At 39.7% G+C, this 7,071-nt stretch overlaps 1 pseudogene; it reads left to right on the top strand.

Annotated features, from left to right (window-relative positions):
* Positions 1-204: 204 nt before the first annotated feature.
* The window catches only part of LOC149179582 (succinate-semialdehyde dehydrogenase, mitochondrial-like), a 131,361-nt pseudogene continuing 124,494 nt past the window's right edge, over positions 205-7,071 (top strand).

Here is a 7,071-nt window from a genome sequence, read left to right as displayed (position 1 = left end):
GGGTGTATATGCTTCGTCAAAGGTAGAAAAGAGCTAATATGAGTTGAGAGTCAATAAGGAAGTTGAATGAAAAGGGTTTTTTACGAGGAAAAAGGTATGATTGGGGTGAAGTGGGTTGGTGCTAGCATTGGCAAGACTATACTAGTATATAATCCAAGAAACCAAGAGATTGTTGGAGTTGTCACCTACATGGGGGAAAGTTAGATGAGGGATGTAATTTCTTCTGCATATGATGCTTCCCATGCTTGGAGAAAGCTTCTACCATGAGAAACCAAATTCTTTGAAAATGGTATGAGTTACTGATGGCATATAAGGAAGATTTAGGGAAGCTTAAGACATTAGAAAATGGAAAGCCTATAAAAGGAGCTTTGGAAGAATGTGTAGGTTTCATATAGTGTGAATTTGATGCCAAATAAGAAAAACACACACACACACACACACACACACTCATATATATATATATATGGGAATATAATCCCTTCTACAATAATTGGTTACACTTACTTGTTCTAAACAACTTGTAGGTGTTGTTGGTTCTATTTCTCCCTAGAACTTCCCACTTTCCATGATCACATGAGGTTGCACCAACTCTTGTTTATGGTTGTATAATTATGGTCAAATGATATGTATTGACTCCTTTGAAAACATTGGTCACTGTTGAGCTTGCACTTTGGTGAGCTCTAGTATTGCAGCAATGATGCTGCAACTCCTGGGACTCCCTACTTTACTTTTATCAACCTGGTAGTTCGTAACATACTTGGAAGTGACGGTGCTATATGCACAAGTACTAGCTCTTACTGCAGGTTGTCACTTGATCAGCTGACACAAGTTTGGTAGGAGCTCAAGCCAACTTCTATGGGTTCTCAGAAGAAGCTTTTAACTGTGATGGATGAAAGCTAACTCAAAAGAGGCTAGTCTAATTGTAGAAAGAGGATGAAATCTGAAAGGAAACACAAACCCTAGCAAACCCTACTTTTACCCACTAACCCTACTTTTGCAAGGAAAGCAATGGAAACTACTGAAATGAATGCCATTGACTACTGAAAAGGTAAAATGCATGTGTCCAAGCTACTTCTGAAGGAAAACATGGAAAAATCATCTCTTTGTACTTTTGAGCAATTTTATGCAGAATTATTATGCTTGTGTTTTAACTATTTGTGATTGTGCAGAGGTTTAGAGGCGAAAGGAAATGGAGTGGGCATTTGTAGGAGGTTGGGAAGGTGTGGAGAGGACCTAAGGAGTCCCTAGCACCCTTCTGGAGATTTTCACTGCGCTCAAATTTCGAAAAATCGCTCACATGAACTTCTACAGGAGGCTGCAGGGGATCTACAGGAAGTTCTACAGGAAGAGGCCGAAAGTGGTTTTTAGAGGGTTGGAGGTGGAAAAAATGGTGGGAAAGTGGAAATGAAGGATGGATAGAGATCTTAAGGGGCCTAGACACTTGGAAATGAAGATCAAGAGTGAAGGAGATGGTTGGATTTGTTCAAAGGTCAAGGAAGCAGTTTTGCACAAGAATGTAGAAATTAGGGCAGTTTGGGAAAGTATGGTGAATGAGTGGAAGAAATCTTGAGAGAGGGATTGGAGCAGGTTGTATGATGGATGAAGGATAAGTTGGAGTGTCTTACAGGTGTTCTACACACTTCTTTTCAAAAATTGACCCAAGAAAAACTAAGAAAGCAGAGTTTTACTTATTTTGACCTAATTCAGACCTAAGAACCAGAAAAGTGATGAATGAAACTTTATGGGTAGGAATTTATGCAAGAAAGCTATGGAAACTGAGCGAGAATAGATCTAAGCATGAAAACACAACTGATATCAAATTTTCCAACTCAAAATCTAACACTACCTGTTTGTGTCAGCCTTTGTAGCCTTCCTCTAGTGATCAAATATGCTCTTACAAAGTGATTTTAAGGTGTCAAGGTCAAATTTTGTCATTTCAAAGAGTCTTCAAGCAAAATTTGGTCACTAGGCTTTAGGTCTAGGGTTTGTTTTCACTCTTTTCAAAGTTGTCCAAATGGAAGTCCATGTCATCATTCAGCTGAGTGTATCATCATTCAGAGGGTTGTCATCATCATGTCAGGTTCCAATGGGTCATTTTACACCTTGTTCATGCTTTAGTTGCGTCTAGGTAAGTTCATTTCTCTCTCCTATGGTTTTGGAGGTAATTTCTCTTGGATGGTCAAATCATTGGAAAAATTTGTATCCTGATGTTCATACACCTTTCCCTAGCCTTAATGTACCTTATTAAACACTTCCCATCACTAAGATTCCCCAAATTCCTCATTTTTCCACAAACCCTAGTTTCTTGCCACAACTTGGCAATTTTCTAGGCTAGGCCTGTGTTTTGCCCTTTTGGACACCTTCCCCTCACTCGATCTCTGAGATTCCACTTTCCCCTATTTTCTAACACCCCTCCCTACTTCCCAAAAGTTCCCCAAGAATTTAGAAGCCCCTTATCCCCTTCATTTCGCTTCATTTCGACAAAATCCCTTGTTTCACACATCGGGATAAGTTTCACTCAAAAGATGTTTCTGAGCAATCAAAGATGAATTTGGGAAAACTGAGAGAGGTTTTTGTCCAAAACATAACAAGGAAGAAAAACCTCCTTCACAGTTTACACAGGTATAATTTTTTTTTAGAAATGTCAAAAATACAATCGCCTCAGGAGAATTGATGCACCTCTGAAGTGACCTTGGGAAAATCAATTTTTCTCCTAGCTTGGTTGGTCAAATAACTTTCTTGATGAGTAAAAGGATAACTAGGCGAAAATATATTTCCAATGAGCTATCATGAGCTCAATTTGGAGTTGAGGAAGGCATTCAAAAGTTGACTGCAACAACACTCTGCCTTGAGGCAGCCTCATTTGGCACATTTTGGCCCGTCTTGGGAGATTTGACATTTGACAAGGCCAATTAACTCCAAATTACGAAATTATAATTGGGTTGGAAAGTAGACTCAAAGATCTTTCCAACGAGCTATCTTTTTCCTAATTTGGACACTGGGAAGGCCTCCAAAAGCCTCTTGCAAAATGCGTTGCGCATAGAAATTGTGCGCTGCGCATAGAGAGGTGCACTGCGCATTGGGCCTCACTGGCCAGTGTAAATTAACAAGGGCGCTGCGCATAGAGGGGTGCACTGCGCGTTGGGTTTGTGCGATGCGCATTGGGTTACAACAATAAGAAAACTCTGTCCATGCAACCAGATCATACCAAATCCACTCCAAAACTTGCAAGTAGGTATTTCCTTGCTGCTCAGTCAATGTTATAATGTTTGAAGTGTGTTTCAAGATGGGAAATTTGTATTGGCTCTTGAAAACCGAAACCCTATGTTCGTTTCAAAATCACTCCTTAAGGGTTTTTTAAAGGACATGCGGGTGGTTTTCTGAAGATTTTCCATCCTCTATTGATGAACAACAGTCCCATACTCATTCGTAAACTCTAGTCAACGTTGCAAAGGGTACACATTATATTTTTGTCCATTTGTCAAACAGTGACTGTTTTATGCCAATTCATTGAAACGGAGCATTACCATTATGGCTTAGTTTTCCTGATGCTTTGGTAAACATATTTGGGTTTTGAGTATGCATTGAAGTTTTGATTTCAACACACACTTATAGAGCTACAGAACATTCGTGAGAATCGCCAAGCTGCCCAACATAGAGAAATTGAGTTCACCTCTCTGGAGCAACAAGTAAATGAAGATCGAGAGGCTACTCTCGAGCGGGTCAAAATCTCCTTGGAGGAACGACTAAGAAAGGCCAATAGAGAAAATGCATTATTGAAACACATGGCTATGCATTACAAGGCCCGGAACCTAGTTTGCAAGGCGCGAATTAGGAGTCTAAAGGCAAAATTGAAGAAAGCGGTCAAAAAGCAAAAAAGACAAAAAGAGCTTGATCGTCTTTGGATTTTGGCCAAAGCCTCTTTGGCTGAGCATGGTACTTGATTGGGGACCCCCAGCCCAAATTTCAAGGAATTTGGAGAAAATTTTGTCAATTTTGAATTTTTCGGCTCTAAAAACAGGTTTTTTGGCTCAACGCGCAGCGCGCTACCCATAAGATTGGGAGGTCCAAATCACAAATGGTTTGCATTTTTGGATTTTTCATGATGAAATATAACTTCTCAGCTATTTCCAAGGCATTTCATCAAGGCTTGGGTCCCCAAAGGGTCAAAAAACATGCAAAAATTGACCTCACTGCCCCTTGTTGGACACACAGGAAGCAGTCTTGGGACAATGCAATTTTGAGGGGGAAAATGAGCTCAAATTGAAAATTTCCCCTTGGGTTGGAAAGTAGACTCAAATACCTTTCCAACGAGCTATTGTGAGCTCAATTTGGATGCCGGGAAGTGCCTCAAAATTAGCCTGAAAAGTGCACTGCGCATAGAGATCAGGGCGCTGCGCATAGAGATTTTTGATCCAGTTTTCATCCTCCAGCTCAGGAATTCGACCAGTTATGACCAGTTTCACCTCTTGATGTAATTTTTGGTTTGTCTTGATGTAATTTAATGTACATGATGTAAATTTGGTACTTATTTACCTATTCTAGATGATTCATTCACAAAATAGCAAAAATTTAATGAATGAATCAGTTTCCTAGCATATAGGGGTTAGTTGTTTGACTACCTAGTTTTCAGTTCCTTGTTTAGAATTGGTTGAAACAGCTCCTAGAAGGAGGAGCTCGACCCCTAGAGGCAAGGGAATGGGTTGGCTTGCCTATATTATGTATTTTCTAAGTCATTTTCATGGTTGGACTCTTGGGGAAGAGGCTTTGAGACTTTATTGTACATTTTACTTCAGCATTTTGGCAAAGGAAAGACCAGGGTTTTGCAGCACTGTTTGGAATTCTTGTGGCTTTATGTCTTGATGGTGTGCTTCTTTCAGTACTTGTAAGTTTGTTATGTGTATCATTTTCCTTCTCTCATCTTCTGCAATTGAACAAATGAAGTGTTAAGGTAGAATTCATAATCTGTAATGCTCTGCCTTTAAGTTTGTTTGATATCCTATGTTTTCATATGTTTAAGGAGAATCCTTGAGGTTTTCTTGCTCTCCTTAGCTCCTCACCTGTCTGATCTATTCACCTCATTGCTTTTAAGGAATCAAACAATTGCCTACCTTGCTCCAATCAGACCTCTGCAGAAACTGTGTCTCATCCCCGCACCCAAAATTGCCTTTCCCCTTGATTCAACAAAAACCCCAAAAAATCACCTTTAAACCTCTGCACTTAATACCTAGCCTAAGATTAGTTACAATTTCAGTCATCTCGAGCCTCATTGATTATATTTTTCCGAGATTGACCCAAAGAGAGCCCTCTCCTGTCCTCGTAGGGCTAGCTACGAGGCTGAGCGTGGTTTGATGTTGCCTTGAGTTTTGCCTTCCTCAGCCTGGGGCGTTTTCGAGCGTTAACATAGTGGCGACCATACTGGGGAGAACAAATGGTTTGATTGTTGATGTCATTTGTTTTATAAGCTACAGACGGACCCTGAAGTTATGCCAGGTAGCCTTCGAAACGCTTTTTCTTTGCATTAGCGGAAGTAGATAAACACTACTTCAGTCAATCTCCGGTCTAGCTTGTAAACGTGACATCTAACTTGTTAATTGCCCCAGTACATGTATCAAGTTCAGATCTGATGGTTGATGGTGAACAATGATCAGGCATTGACAAGGCTGAAATCATTCACCTGATGACTCTAAATCATTTTCGAGATCAAATCCAAAGACTCCACTGGAGGATGATCCCGACCAGCAAAAACATGAAAGGAAAATATGGCAAGATCAGGTATTCAAGTTGGAATTTCATCTAAGACATTTTGTTCTTTGTCATAAATTATTTCTTCTCTTTTCCCAAGAATGTCAAGAAGGCTTTGCAAAGTATATTGTATTTGAGAAGAGATCCTCGGCTTGCAGTTGATTCTTTCCCTTTGAAGATTGTGAATACCAAAGATTTGCATGCCTTTGAGCTTGATAAGGATCCTTTTTCCAAATTTTGTGATGACCATCTTCAAATTGATGAGCCCCAAGATACCAAGACTGATTCTATACCTGCTGTACATACCCTTACACCTTGTAAAATTCCAGATCAGTATAAACCTCTTGTTTTACCTTCTGTTCTCCATGCTTTCCCCAAAAACTATGATCTATACTTGCCGAGGTTTGATGGTGAAAGTAAGAATGTCAATGCTGAACAACATGTGCAGAATTTTGAGTCTTTTCTAGATCTTTTTGAGGTTGATGCAGAAGATGTCAGTATAAGGCTTTTTTCTCTTTCTTTGCAAGCTAAAGTGAAGAGTTGGTTCAAAGCCCTGCCTGATACGAGCATCTTAGATTACCAATAGTTCGTTAAAGTTTTTCTTGATAGGTGGATGATCGGACAGAACCTTTTCTTGATTGTAGAAGAGTATAACCAGCTGAAAAGATTTCCAGCGGAGACAGTACAATAGTTTTCATCCAGATTTAACCAAGTTTATTATTCGATCCCAATTGATATAAGGCCTCCTCCTAGATCTGCTCTCTTGCACTATCCGGGTGACTTTGATCCGGAGATGGAGTTTCAGCTGAGAGAAAGAAATATTGCAACACTTCACGAGATGCAAAACAGTGCAGTAAATGTAGAGGCTCACTTGCTGATTCGACGGGCAAGATTGAAAGAAGAAGAGATGAAAAACATAGATCCGGAGGAATCAACATCTCTAGAGGTGAAACTTGACATTTTGGTAAGTGCAATGGAAAAGATGATGGACAAGATCAACGCAAGGAATGATTATGATGTTCAAGCTCATGGCTCGCTGATTGAAGAAGAATAAGTTGTTGATCCAAAACATTTTGTTTCTTACCCTAGTTGTCATAGATCTGATAATGATTGTTTTGTAGATCACCTTGGAGAAGAGAGATCTATTGATATGACATGCATGCTTGATGATATGTTTTATACCGATGATTTGCCTTAGTTTGATCAGTATGATGATGATTATGTTCTCCAAACAGAAGCTAATCTTACAGACAAATCAGCAGCTAGTTTGTGGGAGGAAGAAGTTCATTTTCAGCAGCTTGAATACAATGTTCAGCCATCGCATAT

The sequence above is a fragment of the Pinus tabuliformis genome, chromosome 3_2, assembly GCF_031772625.1.
Source record: "Pinus tabuliformis cultivar Carrire ecotype Pingquan chromosome 3_2, CPIR1, whole genome shotgun sequence".
Classification (NCBI taxonomy): Eukaryota; Viridiplantae; Streptophyta; class Pinopsida; order Pinales; family Pinaceae; genus Pinus; species Pinus tabuliformis.
Note: the sequence above shows the minus strand (reverse complement) of the source record. Positions and strands in the feature narration are given on the sequence as shown.